At 42.8% G+C, this 12,789-nt stretch overlaps 1 pseudogene; it reads right to left on the bottom strand.

Moving 5' to 3' along the window:
* The window catches only part of LOC117367215, a 111,114-nt pseudogene extending 99,149 nt beyond the window's left edge, over positions 1-11,965 (bottom strand).
* Between the last annotated feature and the right edge of the window lie 824 nt (positions 11,966-12,789).

The following is a 12,789-nucleotide window of genomic DNA, read 5'->3' as shown; positions in this document are numbered from 1 at the left end:
AACCTCCAAGCTCTCCTCCGGATCCTTACTTGCCTCTGGAGAAGAGAATACCTCAGATTCTGGGGTTTCTCCATCCCTGGGGGAGCTGGTAATCTGAGGCTGTGGGGGTGGCGCCCTGACATCGGGGCTAAGAGTAGTATCGGGCCCAAGAGTGTCCACCGCGGGTTCGTCTCCCTATGTCCTCAGTGGGCCACCATCTGATGACGCCGAGACCTCCTGCATGCGCCTTAAGAGCTACTGAATATTGCCGAGACCCGGAGCTCCAGAGTGCCGTGAGGCAGAAGCAGCGCTCTGACCCCTTCTCTTAGGCATCGCGGTAAGTACAATTACCGCTTAAGAGAATTTCTTCAAAAAATTGGTGTCCTGAGACGAACGACTTCAAAAAATTGGTGTCCTGCTTTCAGTCGTCATCTTGGATCCCAGAAACCAAGTGCAATATTTCTTGATAGTCATCTCGCAGTTGTTATGTTTCAAGAGCATGGGATAAATATTCAAGCATTTCCTTTGTCATAGTAATGAAAATTGACCAGTTGAAGAACATCCAGTCCACAAGGCAGTCTAGAAGTTGACAGCTGACAGACTGACTTCCCAAGGAGCCAGTTTTAGGGTGCAGATCAAAAACTAGATGACACCATACAAATTAATTATGTACAATCACATACATACAAACATAAGAATAGCCTTACTGGATCAGACCAATGGTCCATCAAGCCCAGTAGCCCTTCTCACAGTGGCCAATCCAGGTCACTAGTACCTGGCCAAAACCCAAAGAGTAGCAACATTGCATGCTACCGATCCAAGGCAAGCAGAGGCTTCCCCCATATCTTAATAACAGACTATGGAATTTTCCTCCAGGAATTTGTCCAAACCTTTCTTAAAACCAGCTACGCTTTTCATTTTTGCCACAACTTCTGGTAACGCGTTCCAGAGCTTAACTAATCTCTGAGTGAAAAAGGCAGAGGAAATTTATTGTGTCACACGTTGGGCAGGAGGTTTCATCGTATTGTCCACAATGACACCCAGATCCTTTTCTTGGGCGCTAACTCCCAAGGTGGACCCTAGCAAAAAATGCGGTGCTTGCCTCACAAAAAGTCTGTTGCCTTTACAATAACTCTTTTCAGTTTTACCCACTGCATTTCTACTCCTTCCAGACAGTCTCATCCAGACAATTCCTTGATGTAATCCCCCATCCAAACAAAGTTAGTTTTAAAAAAGTCTAGAACCTTTACTTTTGAATGAGTCCTCTCTATACCTGTCTTAATATTAAACCGTACAATGCAGTGATCACTGGATGCCAGATGATCACATAGGTGCTTTAGGTCGCTGAATGCCAAAGTAGGAATGGCCAACAGCAGAAGTGACATTAGGTGGCTTAAAGTGCCTATGTAGGTATGATTCACACCAAGATAGGTGCTGGAAATGTAAGCCTAGAAAACCCTGGCCTACATTTCCAGTACCAATCTTTTGCATTAGTGCGATTCTAAAACCGGCGCTGATGTGTGATTTTTAGTAATAATCCACATATCGCACAACAAGAGTGTACCTAGGAAAAGGCAGCATCTTAAACCCTGCAGTGAGCACTAGAACACCAACACATACATTGTAAAACTAAACAAGCCAGATCCCGCACAGTCAATTGATCCTGCAGTCAATGGCAACTGAAAACTATGTTCTTTTCATACACACAGAACAGAGATACACCCTCGCCCAATATGGAATAATCACAAACTAAAAATACGAGCATACCGTAATTCGTTCCAGAAGCATACACGTAAACCAAAATACTCGTATATCAAAGCGAGTTTCCCCATAGGAACTAAGGGAAACTCGCTTGATACGTTCCCACCCACCCCCACCCCCGAGGCCAGCGGCGCTGCTCTACCCCCCCCCCCGGAGAACTGGCATTGCTTCCCCTGAAGGCCCCCCCGCGTGATCCGGCACCCTCCCCCCCGCTATCCGGCATCCTCCCCCCCCGCAATCCAGCACCCCCCCTGCGATCTGAAATCCCCCAGACCCATCCGAACACGCTTCTTACTTCCATCTGGCCACCGACACTGGCACCGGCATGTCCTATGCGTTGGTGCCGGTGCCCGACCAACTCTTGCCGCCCGACATCAATTCTAATGTCGGAGAGGACTTATGGGCCAGCCAGGCAGCGATTGGCTGGCCCAGAACATCATCTCTGACATCAGAATTGATGTCGGGTGGCGAGAGTTGGTCGGCCCTGCGGGGAAGAAAAGCAGGGAGGGAGAACTCAGCGCCAGCCTGTTCCTGATGGCGGCAGTGGCAGCCTTTCCCGGCAGCAGCCTATTCCCTGGGGGTGGCCAGCTATGCACCCCCTTTAGGCAGACCTCCCCCCCCTCCCTTGGTACGCCACTGCTGGGCAGACTTTATGGTATTTATCCACAAACAATGAGATGGTTGGATAGGCTGGCGTGGGCTTCTATGGCAACTCCAGTAGCCAGAACCTAAGGGCTGAACTTTATGGTCTATGGCCCAGAAACATCAAAGAAAAAAGATACGGTAATTTAATTCAATCATGAATTTATAATGTGTGTAACTAATGGGCAAACTGGATGGACTATCAGGTCTTTATCTGCTGTCATTTTACAATGTTACTATGAATTGCTTAAAACTGTGCTGATTACCCTGATTGTATCCTACTTCTTTTGAAAGGCAACCCAACATTCTTACTTTGTTAGAAAGAACTTGCTGACTTGCTTACCCATCTCTCAATAGTGTAGAGGCTTGAAGAATTGCTTGCCAGTGCTGACAGATGCAATAACCACACCATAGTTTCAACAAACCCCGAATAACAGATCATATCTGTATATGGTCTCCATTCTTACCACATATTAAAAATATGTAAACACTGTTTGGTCCCAGCAGTTTTAATGACAAACAGTTTTTATTTCTTTGGCCAAGAACTGCTATGGGACATTTAGGATAGGGGTGGAGGGTGGAGAGAAAGGGCTACTGATAGTCTGAAAGATTACAGGGTTTTTATAGTTGATTCAGCACAAAACGACTTATCTGCCTTGGGAGGAGAGGGAGAGTCACTCGGAATTAATTGCTTTTCATCTCTTGGCGGGGAGTTGGCCTTTTAGACCTATGCTATGCTATAATAAAAGTCTGTTCTGCTTACATCCTCTTATCGACTGCAAATCTGAGAGTGTAGTGCAGAAGGCTAAAGCCTTTAATAAAAATATACAAGACTGCAAAATGATTATTTATAGTCAGACCCTGATAACATTTATGATGCCAACTAAAATTAATTGTAATATTAATATATAACCTAATGGCACAAAATATCGTGCAAACAATTACACCAACAGATTCATTTTAAAGCAGATGCTCATACAAACATTTGCCTTTGACAAAAAGAATTATAGCCGTGTGAAATTTTTAAAGGCACCGGTTGGCACAAATAAAATGTGCTGCACTGCAGATAAAAGGTAAGATAAAGTGCTGCATTGAAATATCTCTTTAGGAATGTGCTAGCAACGAAGTATTTTCAAAGAGTGCCTCCGACAGATTACTCCTACACAGGATTAATTCCCATGAGAACAATGACTTCCTTTCAACCTAGTGCAATGTCACATCATCCAATTCAGCATATAGTGGTGCTCCATGGATCAGCAACATTTTTTGACTTAGGGCCTTTTTGCTAAAGCTTAGTACACACTTAGGTATAAAATGGGCTCCTTAGCATTTAGTGCACACTATTTCCATTAGCATGTGCTAGGCTTTAGTAATAGAGCACTTTAATGGCAAAAAAACATGCAACTTCCCATTGGGCGTCATCCTTATTTGATTTATGTGTTGTATGCTGATAGTTTTTGCTACATATTTTGTCCATTTCATGCATGCTTCGTTTTTTGGATTTTAAAATTGATAAGGTCCTCTAGGCTGGTTCAATGGCATAGCCAGACAGCCAATATTGGGTGGGCACAAGTCTAAATTGGGTGGGTATAATTTTTTTTTTTTTATGCCTCTGGCCTACTCCCACTCTCCAACCCTCCTCCGGCACCTCCCACAACTCAAAATATAAATACTCAAGCTAATGAGGATCTCCACACTCTGTCAGCTGAAGACTTCCTCTGAAGGTAACCAGAACTCCCTTTTATGAAGTTTGGCAAGGTAGCAGCAATATCCTTGAACCACCGATATTGGCACTGCCACACATGCATAGTTGCCAGTGACTCAAGATGGTGCTGCACACTGCAAAGCTTAGTAGAAGGGAATTCTGGCCACTTTTGGAGGAGATCCTCAGCTGACGAAACTTGGAGATCCCCACCAGCGAAAGCAGAGGTCAGGCCTGGTGTTAGTCATGCTGGGGCCCAGGTCAGAAAATAAAGGAGGGGGCTCTCCTGAACCCCTCTCTTCCCTGCCTACTCTCCAATATCCCCTCCTGCCACTACTATCATACCAACAGACCCTCACCAAATACAGAACAAGGGATCATAAAATAGAAATAGAAATATGACGACGCCAAGTTAAACTTATCAAATACTGCAACACTAAAGGAATAAAAACAAAAATGCAATTCATGTTGTACTGAACACAATCAGAAGCATACATGCAAAGGGAGAGGGGGGATTTGGGTCCCCCCACATTGGGCTCAAAGCCCCCCATCTCCCATTAGCTATCACACTTGCTATGGATGGCAGGGATCCCCAAGCTGTGCCAGCTGAAGACTATCTCCTCTGATCAGGCAATCAGAGCTCCCCAAACTCTGTAGCTGGTAGCTGTGTCCTCAAACTGCTCCTGCCACTTCAGCCCCCTCCTTCTTTATCCTTTTTGCATTAAATGAAATATACTACATTAGAAGATGCACATACTTTTTAAATATATATATCTTTATTCATTTTCAAACTAAAAACAATGCATACAAGAATTCATTTTCAAGTTATTTAATAAAACAGCACTTACATCCAACAAGAAAATACTTAAGAATCATTATCACCCCCCACACCCCCCCTGATTTCAATGTATTCAAAATAATCATACATTAATACTTACAAAACATTAATAAACCAGTTCCTATATACTAACCTTCTCCCTCCCACCCATCCCCTACACTGGATGTGTAAAATATAACCATAAGTCAAGGGAGAAACCATTCAATTAGAATCAATAAAATTAGTCAATGGGCCCCACGTCAGATTAAACAATTTATTAACCATTTGCTCAAAAATCATTTTCTCGTACCTATAACACAAGCATAACGAATTCCATCAAAAAGTGAAATTTAATCGGTCACTTAATGTGGTATATATCATTCAATGCAAAAAATGTAAAGAAGGGTGCTACATTGGAGAAACAAGCCAGATGTGAAAGACAACAATCTATATACTTATAGATATCATATTAAACATTGCAGTGCAACACCAATCAGGATGTTACCTCTGTAGGACAGCACTTCAGAACATCAGAACACTGCATCAATGATTTTATGGTGAGAATACTAAAAGGAAATTGCCAGAGGTTGTGGTAAGAGCAGATAGTGTAGCTGGTTTTAAGAAAGGTTTAGACAATTTCCTGGAGGAAAAGTCCAAAGTCCGTTATTGAGAAAGACAGAGGGGAAGCCACTGCTTGCCCTGGATCGGTAGCATGAAATATTGCTACTCCTTGGGTTTTGGCCAGGTACTAGTGGCCTGGATTGGCCACTGTGAGAATGGGCTACTGGGCTTCTTAATTCAGTCTGATCCAGTAAGGCTATTCTTATGTTTTTAATTCAGGAACATAAGACCTTTGAAATCAAAATGATAAAATATTTTGATACTTATCAGATACAACTTAAGAAAGATCTTGGGTTTTTTTTGACAATTATAAGATCAACCACCAACATGGGAAGATGATACCACATCTGCTTCATTTCTAGACAAATGGAAGGACATTATACAGTATATCTTAATAAAGTGATTATTAGAAATGACCTTCACTTTCCTTTTAGAATATCATAGTTCCTCATGATTTGAGGATTATGAAAGGACCCATGATGTTTCTGGACAGCCAGGACTTTCTTGACAAATGGTGTAGCATGCTTAACAAATGTTCATTAGATCTCATGATCCTTTTGATAGAAACATCTAAAGAAAAATCTGTTCAATTAAGGAATGACATTGAGGAGAAGTTAGAGTGTGTTAAAATAGAAAACAAAAACTTTGAGAATATATTGCAGGATGGGTCGATTATAAAAAAAAGACATTTAAAGGTTAAAATAGATAAGTTAAAATGAGATATTATAGATTACAAAAAAGGCAATATATATCCTTGGTCAAAATCCAAAGCACCATTTAAATGTACCCGCACTCAAAGAACAGTTTCTAAACCAGAAATTCAGAGCATACAGATCAATCCCTTACCCACCAGAAGGAACCACGATCGAGGTAGGAAACGTATTAGGAGTTGGTCAGAAGAAGATTTCACCTCTCCACCCACCAGCCTTACAACAACACATATGGTGACTCCTACTAGTCCTCCAACTTTACCATTAGTGATCAGCCCTCCAGCCTTATCACTGATGACTAGACATAACAGTGTCTTAGAGCAGCTTTGGATCAACCACAAGGGAGGAAATTTGTAGGAGGAGAAGATTAGAATTGTGCTCCTCAGAGAGGGTTTAATAACCACTTCTATTAAAATCTTAGGTGTGACATTGGATCGGCATCTAACTGTAGAGGATCATACTGATTTGATGATCAAAAAATGTTTTGCAATTCTTTGAAAGCTTCGAACTATTAAAACTTCCTTTAGATTGGTGGTCCAGTCTTCAATTTTATCAACTATTGACTATTGTAATATTATTTATTTGGGGTCCCACAAGAAAATCTGTAATAGATTGCGAATAATACAAAATGTGGCGGTTCACCTGATTTTTGGGCTGAAAAAATATGATCACGTGAGCCCTTTCTATCAAAAGCTTCAATGGCTGCCATTCGAGGCAAGAATTTTGTTTCAATTTGGCTGTATCTGTTTTAAAATGCTATTTGGCTTGGCCCCAGGGTATCTATCTTCCCAATTTAAATTGTATAATTTCAAAAGGAATACTCAAAAGAAATGTATGTTCATGTATCCAACTCCAAAAGCCTGCTGATATAAGAGATTTCTAGAAAAAACCTTTGCATTTCAGGCAGGAAAAATGAACTCCTGGTTAAGTACTTTTATTCCTCAAGCACAGGCTTACTACTCTTTTAGGAGGCTGTTAAACACTTATCTGTTTGATAAATTGGCAATTTGATAATCGTTGTATTTCTTTGGTATATGTATGTATGCTTCACTGACTGTACAGTCTTCTTTGATGTGAACCGCTCAGAATTTATGGTTGGGCGATATACAAGAATAAAAGTTATTATTATTCATATAGGGGGAGAGGCTCATACATCAAATTTCTGTGTTACAGAAAGGATTATCCTTTATTCCAACCATGGACTATGACTTCTATCAAAGGTCTTTTGGCACTTAACAAAATAACATAACACTCTTTTCAGCTAAATAATGCTCAGAATTTAGGAGGTTGGATGGTTGGGCTAAGAACTTTTCAGCACCCCCTCATAGGTTTTGAATGTATACGTAAAAAGAGTCCTTCCCCTCGATAAATTTAAACTCTGCAGTCCACATTGCTTTTAAAACACTGACCATGAAGTTTAAACTTATATCTGGATCTTCAGTGCTGGCTCATACCTGGATACTGGTACTGAATATCTGGCTATAAAGTGGCCACCGGTTGTTACCTGTATAATGGTGAATGCCTAACTCATCTGAATAGCTATCCGAATATTGTTGCTGAATATTGGTGATACTCGTAAAATGCAGGCTCAGGCCTCGGGCCATTTTTGTATTATCCAGATAGTGCTGGGGTGGTCAATAAAGATTTTCAGTGGCATTTTTTGGATAGGGCCATTGAAAATCAATGACTGGCACCAGTTAGTGGCAGTCATCCAGGTAGGAGTTGGTGCTATCTAGGGTTAGGATTAACCTACACAGTTCCTCTTTTTAGAGGACAGTCCAAGTGTCTAGACAGGTTTTGAAAAGTGTGGAGCTCAGGGCCACTTCTGGAGGGCCTCTGCACAATCACGGATGTCCCACATATGTGTGCCTTTTAAACGTACCCGCACTCACAGAACAATTTCTAAACCAGAAATTCAGCGCATAGAAATCCAGAAGGAACCACGATCGAAGTAGGAAACGTAGTAGGAGTGGGCCAGATGAAGATTTCACCACATATGTGCGCAAAACACCTGGAAACTCTAACTACCTGAATGTGATACTGAATATCAAGCCATGCGCGTGAATTTCCCGAGGCGGCTGTTGGCTTAGCGGCGGCTTGGAGACAGCGTCATTCCTCAGGTCCCCCTCCCCCCTTCTCTCCCTCCCAACCCGGGCAGAGGCGCAGCCGACAAACGTACCCGGGGCCGAAGGACCATGGCTTTAGCTGAGAGTTACGGGTATCTTGAACCAGCACTTCCGCTCCTCTTTCTCTGGCCATGAGGTGCAGGGATCAGATTAATTACATTACGGCAAGGCGAACAGGGCCATACCGAAGCTCCGACTTGAACTGCCAGTTGGCCGGCTCCCTTGCCGGAGTTATTTTTTCAGTTTAAAGGTGCCGCGGCGGCTCCTGTCACGAGCCGCACCTGCTTCAAAGAAGACTTCTAATGCAGGCGGGGATCATTAGAGGAGCCGCCACGGCACCTTTAAACTGAAAAATAGCTCCGGCAAGGGAGTCGACCAGATCACCACGGCAGCCACTCCCCCCCCCCCCCCCCTCTCTCTGTCTGCAAAAAAAAAACAACCTACAGCAACCCCAACAATCGCTGGCATGTAGGGGGAAAGGGGAGCTTGCAGCAATAAAAACTCCTGATGCCCGCGACTGTGACCCTGTAGCATTGTCAGACCTTGGCGGCTTCATGAGCAGGGCTGATTTCTGCAACTTGAGAATTTGCCTACATTATAGCACACACACAATATTGTGATATTTTCATATGAAACAAATGTACCAGGAGCAAAGAACGCAACACACAGGGGAAACAAATCCACAACAGATAGAATAATAGGGAAAAATGGAATTGTCCAATAAGAAAAGGTGCAAACAATAAAAAAGTCTTTCAACTCATCTGAACAATCAGGTAATCCTTTATTCTTCCAAAAATACTCGAGTATTTTTGGAAGAATAAAGGATTACCTGATTGTTCAGATGAGTTGAAAGACTTTTTTATTGTTTGCACCTTTTCTTATTGGACAATTCCATTTTTCCCTATTATTCCAGGAGCAAAGAAGAAATCAATTGGAAATAAATGACCATTTATATATAATAAAAGACCATCATGATCACTCTAAACCTCATTTATTGGTTTTCACAGATTATGTTAAGATGTGTTGTAATTTCTAATGATTGTCAGCACAAATACATGGCGTTCCTGATTTGACTGAGCTTTACCCAAACAAGTGTTAGACATTTCTCTGTGTTTTGCCTGCATAATGGCTGAACATATAAATTTATATAGTCATTTGGATTTAATTACTTAGAACATAAGAACATAAGCAGTGCCTCCGCCGGGTCAGACCACAGATCCATCCCGCCCAGCAGTCCGCTCCCGCGGCGGCCCAAACAGGTCACGACCTGTCTGAATAACCAGAAGGGGCCCCCTTGCCACCTTGGTTTCCCATTTAAGTCCTATCTTCCCATCGAAGTCCTAACCCTCCGGTCTTGCACATTCACGACTTGGTTGGGTTTCCATACTTATTACCTGGTTAGCTTTCTATACTTGTATTACATCCCAGCACCTCTCTCAGTATCCCACAATCCCTTTATCCCTCAGGAATCCGTCCAATCCCTGTACCGTACTCTGCCTGATCACTTCCTCCGGTAGCGCATTCCAAGTGTCCACGACCCTTTGGGTGAAAAAAAACTTCCTTGCATTTGTTTTGAACCTATCTCCCTTCAGTTTCTCCGAATGCCCCCTCGTACTTGTTGTCCCCTTCAGTCTGAAGAATCTGTCCCTATCCACCCTCTCTATGCCCCTCATGATCTTGAAGGTCTCTATCATATCTCCCCTGAGCCTCCTCTTTTCCAGAGAGAAGAGCCCCAGCCTATCCAACCTCTCGGCGTATGGGCAGTGTTCCAGCCCTTTTACCAGTTTCGTTGCTCTCCTTTGGACTCTCTCAGGAGAGCAATGAAACTGGTAAAAGGGCTGGAACACTCTCTTATACAACTTGATTTTCCAAACCTAAAGATCTTGGATTGGAAGTTGCATTTCAGGTAGAGCTGTTATTTCCCTACCCCTGAAGGCTTTTGTTTCTAATGTAACCAGCCTCAGTCTGTAGATCTGTAACCCCATCCTTACTTTATCTTTAATGTAGTCATATAGCCAAGTTACCTCAGGCTGGATGTACAGTGTACAGATGAGGTCTGAACAGAGAAATGCACCGACCAAATCTTGACTGAGTTATTTGTCAAGAAGAACCTGATTGGGATGAAATTTAAAAATTAATTGAGAATTAGACTCAATGGGCTCCTTTTACGAAGGTGCGTTAGGGCCTTAACGTGCGGAATAGCGCACGCTAAATTGTCGCGCGTGCTAGACCTTAACGCCAGCATTGAGCTGGCGTTATTCTAGAAGCGTACCGCACAGTGTAGCGCGCGGCAATTTTGTGCATGCGCTAAAAACGCTAGCGCACCTTAGTAAAAGGAGCCCAATGTTATAAATAGCACAAATGGTTTTTTTTCTTTTTAAATTGCAAAAGATTCTTTAATTGCAGTTTGCTCAAATAAAATATTTTAAAACCAACTTAAGAATTTCAACAAGTTAAATCTGTGTACATTTGTCTCCTATTAACCCAACTAACTGGATCCAGTATTATAAGTATATTCACAAATAATTAGTATGGGGGTTTTATAGGTAATGTCTGTGTAAAAAATTTCGCTTTAATCTTCGTGCATTTAGCTTTTCTTCCAGCTTTAATTTCCATTCCTCCTTCTTTCTTGTATACACTTCCCCCTCCCCATTCACGGTTTCCGCACTCGCAATTTCACATAATCGTGATTTTTTGGGGGGTGAGGGGGGAAAACCCCCATATTTTTACCTTCCCCCCGGCATCTCGGCCTTACCTGGTGGTCTAGTGGGCTCTCGGGGCAGGAGCGATCTTCCTACGCTCCTGCCCCGTGTAGATCGCCAATAGGAAATGGCTGTGGGGAATTCCCGTCGTAGTCTCGAGACTATGGGAACTTATGGCAGCCATTTCCTATTGGCGATCTGCACAGGGCAGGAGCATAGGAAGATCGCTCCTACCCCGAAAGACCGCTAGACCACCAGGTAAGGCCGGGATGCCGGGGGAAGGCGGGAGGGAGGCTGGGGTGGGTCAGAGCCGGACCAGAAGATATTCGCGGTATTTCCCCATTCGCGGTCCGGCTCTGCCCCTATCCCCCGCGAATAATGAGGGAGATGTGTATTTTCACTTGTTCTTCTTCCTAAACTCATCCTGAAATAAATAAAAAAGAGAGAGACTATCGCCCTAACAGTGTGGGTAGCTATGGAATATGCCTACCTAAGCACAGGAACCTAATACTGTATGCCTTTCTACATAAAATAAAATAAATATTTCTCTGTCTAATGAACCTAAACTTCACTCTCTTATACAACTTTATTTTCACTACTCTTTCTCTAACTAAATGTCTTTCTCTCACAGAGCACTCATTCACAAACTCTCCTCTCTTCAAGTTCTTCAGTTGTCTTTTTTCTTTTCCATGTCTGTCTACTAAGGCGCGTTTCGGTTGGATTGAGGCAGTTTGTTCCTCGAGTGCATCAAGATGGTGTCTGGCATCAACAAATTGAGCGTAAAGGGCTTCAATCTCCACGCATAGCAATTTAGTCTCTTCGACTTGCTCTTGCATGATATCTTTAACAGAGCGCAGCTCCTTGATGAGGGTATTGAGTTGGAAGTCCTTGTGCTTCGGCGCCATCTTTTCAGGTGTGCAAGGGTCTGTTTTCAGCCTCTTACCACTGGAGTGTGGCGTCGGTGTTGAGTCTCCTTTGTTAGTTTTCGGCGGTGTCACAGAAGAGGGTATACTGCACACGTTCAGTGGTAAAGATGATGAAAAAACAGCCTGAATACACCACAATAATCTACAAGTAGATGCTGGTGTGGAGGAGCTATTACTCCATGCGTCTGCCCTCCTCGATCGTCAGGCTCCGTCTTTTTTCTTTTCCTAATTGCCACACTCAGCCAGTTTCCTGGTTTGTTCCAGCCAATCACCATCAGGCACTGACATTCTATGGGAATGCCTGCGCCCTGTACATCCACAGCATTATCTTTGCCGGACAACAACAAAACTTTTAACTTTAAAATATTAGCGAAAAAACCTCTGTCAGGTCTCTCCTGCCCTGGGTCAGCTATAATATATTTATTTTGTAACCCACTGGTTACACTAAGGCAATGGATGTGACCTGCTCAAGAAGGAACATAAGTGGGAGATGCAAGATTTGTCTTCCCTAGTTCTTAGCCTGCTGCTCTAACCACTAGGAGTCTTCCCTATCTAGTGCAATTCTCATCTCAAGGAAACAAAGCTATATTTAAACTAAAAAAGAAATCTATGCCACAGTGGTTAACCTTGAATGATTCCATCAGTGTGTATGGGAGAAGGGTTATAATAGAATTTGACCATAAACCACTAAAGACTACCATCAAAATATCCCTTGCTTCAGTACCCACTCGACTACAGAGAATGATGTTTTGGCTTCAGAAATTTGATACTGTGGTTAAAAAAAAGTGCAGGAAAAATATACT

This window comes from Geotrypetes seraphini, chromosome 1 (genome assembly GCF_902459505.1).
Source record: "Geotrypetes seraphini chromosome 1, aGeoSer1.1, whole genome shotgun sequence".
NCBI lineage: Eukaryota > Metazoa > Chordata > Amphibia > Gymnophiona > Dermophiidae > Geotrypetes > Geotrypetes seraphini.
The sequence above is the reverse complement of the archived record's forward strand: the minus strand, read 5'-3'. Positions and strand labels throughout refer to the sequence as shown.